Genomic DNA, 2,893 nt, shown 5'->3' with positions numbered 1-2,893 from the left:
GAAAGAGTCAGTATCCTACACCGGCATTAGTCAGACCTCTCAAAGGGCAGCTCTTATGGAGTTTTTTTTAAAATCCATTTACAGTAAGGTTAATCATGTGATGTAACATATGCCATTTGGTGGGTGCTATTATTCATGAGTGCATACATTTTAGTGTAGGTGGGCCCAGTGGGAATTAAGCTCCTAATCCAGGCAGTGTTTATGGCGTGTTGCACCCACCGCACCACACAGGCCTGCGAGTCCTGCCACGGTGTCACTGGATGGATCCCAACCTTTGAACATTCCCCCACAGCTGTTGAACTGCGGTTGTAAATTTAACCGGCTTGAAACCTGCAGTGATCGCTTGTGGCTGCAATTTACTCTTTTTTTTTTTTTAATGGCATTTCAAATGTAGGACAGTTCACTGTAAACAATGACTGCACAGGAGGAGAGGGATGCTGGTCTGCAGGGAACAGTTGGGATGTGAACTGCAGTTTTTTTTAAAAGATTTTCCTTAAATAGCGATATATTTCTGGCCATTACCGTGCCGGTACACCTCACCTTTTTCCAGTCACTCGCCTCCACTGAGAAATCAACAAGTTAGGTAACCAACCTCAGATGTCAGTGTACGTATGAGCAGGACCAAATACGAGGTACGCATGAGGCTTTAACCCGCTGATCCACAAAAGGTGATCCGCCGATCACCTCTGAGGCTTTAACGCGCCGATCTCCCCCTCTCCCAGACATCTAATCCACCATCAAGATGAGAGACTTAGAATGAGACAGAACAGAGGCGAAATGAGAGGAGCGAGAGGGAAAGAAAAAAAAATTATGGAGACCCCTGGGAGGACAAAAAGACCCAGTTTCAGGGCAACAGACAGTTTCTTAAAAAGGAAAGAAAAATAACAGAGTGATGAAAGAGAGCACAGAGGGAGGGGGAGAGGCAGGTAGAAAGGGAAGGAGGGAGGAGGAGCAAAGAGCGAGCGAGAGAGCTGGGAATATGAGACTAAGTGATTGACAGGTGAGGTGTGTGTTAGTGTGTGTGCATGTGTGTGCGTGTGTGTGTGTGTGTGTGACAGCTGTATAGATGTAATCATTGTGTGCGTGGGGACTGGTGGTTGACATGTGCGTCTTCCGTCAGTGCAGAAAGATATCTGACAGAGCTGTCATACTACTAGACACACACACACACACACACACACAAGCACACACACTCGTCCTGCTGCTGTCCCCTGCCACAGATCACTGTCTGTCTCTTACACAACAGACATGTACTATAGAGGGAATCAGGTCAGACGAGGTAATTAACACATACAGGCTTTATTTCTCAGCATGCCGGGATCAGAGCACAGCACTACCTGTCACACCTAGATTGCCTTGCTCCTGCAGCTTAAGTCACTTCATTGATTTAAACACTATTTTAAACCCATATATTTCATTTTTTCTTTCATTTTTTTTTTTCCATCCACAGGGTTGTGGTATGTGATTATTCCACCACAAATGACACTCTGCACACTTGGATGCTATCAAACACCACCGCAATGTGGATTTAAGTCATTTTGTACACATTAGCTCTGTAGCTTTTCGAGCAGTATATAATTAATAAGTAAGAGTAAATGCTGCTTTAGTGTTGAAGCTGGCTTATATTTGCAAAGCAATTATGAGAAAAAGCAAGAAGCAGTTGTACTTTCAAGAACGCTGGTGAGAAAAAGGCAGGCTTCCCACAAAGTCAGCCATTGAGTTATTCCACGGTTTTGTCGGGCCTCATCTAGATTGTTCTTTGTTGATTTTGATTATTAAAACATTAATTAGATCTTTAGCTGTTGTTTTCGCTGTGTATTTTACTTTGTTTTCATTTGCCTGGACTGCGACAAAACCCTTTTCTGACTGTAATAATGAGAGTCAATCAGCAGAGCAGCCATTCGCCTTCACTTGTTTTGTGTCATGAAAACTGTTTTCATGACACATTTGAAGTCTTTTAATAAGGGCTTTGAAATAATGATAGCTTGATCTCTATGTCATTTCATCCAACACTGCTGTTGGACTAGTATTTTTACAGCAGAGTTTTAACATTGGAGTCTCTGCTGTTGTGTTTATCGTGTTCATGAAGAGAGGAGTCCTTTTGAACGCCTCCTCATGGTGCTCATGGCTTCAGAAGTGGACATTTTCGGACAGCCCTGAAGTCGTGTACACGTCTTCCCATGTCGTAACCACCTGCTCACAAGTTTAATGTGAAGGCAGCGATAATCTTCCTCATGACGTCGTGTTAACCAAACTGGTCCCAGGACGAATAAAGTGAATAGCCAGGTGAATAGAATAAAGTGAATAACTAACAAAAGACCTGAAATTACATTTTAATGGACTGATAATTCATTAATAACTAACACTTAATTAGGTTAACATACCTGCCTGTGACAAATGCTCCATTGTACTGTATAGCAAAGTGAATGTGTTCTCTTTCAATTTTTTTTTTTTTTATATATTTAAAGCCATTACTGGTAGACTTTGAATCATGGTGAGTTTGACAGATTTTTGACTCTCTTGGTCGTGCTTCATGTGAGCTGCTGCGAAGATCCTTGCCACTCTGAGACAAGATGTAGGGGAAGCCGGGGCTAAATGACACACTTTTTGTTTTCACCTCAATCTCAGTGTAGGTTAATCTACCAGCATCGATTTTAACATCAATGAAAACCATAACGCGTCAGCTATAAATTAACAATGTCTGGTTATTAACCTCAAAAACACTCTGAGACAGCGTGTCGACTTGCCCTTCATGTGTTTCACTCATATGGGGGGGTTTGGCTGACACTACGTAATTTAATGGATAAAGATGGATATAGATATATTTATTAAAAGTAATATATCCTTTTTGTTTTTGTTATTAGTCTCACAAAAAATTAAGTCTGTAAAATTG

The sequence above is a fragment of the Myripristis murdjan genome, chromosome 10 (genome assembly GCF_902150065.1).
Source record: "Myripristis murdjan chromosome 10, fMyrMur1.1, whole genome shotgun sequence".
Taxonomy (NCBI): domain Eukaryota; kingdom Metazoa; phylum Chordata; class Actinopteri; order Holocentriformes; family Holocentridae; genus Myripristis; species Myripristis murdjan.
This window is presented reverse-complemented; position numbering follows the sequence as displayed.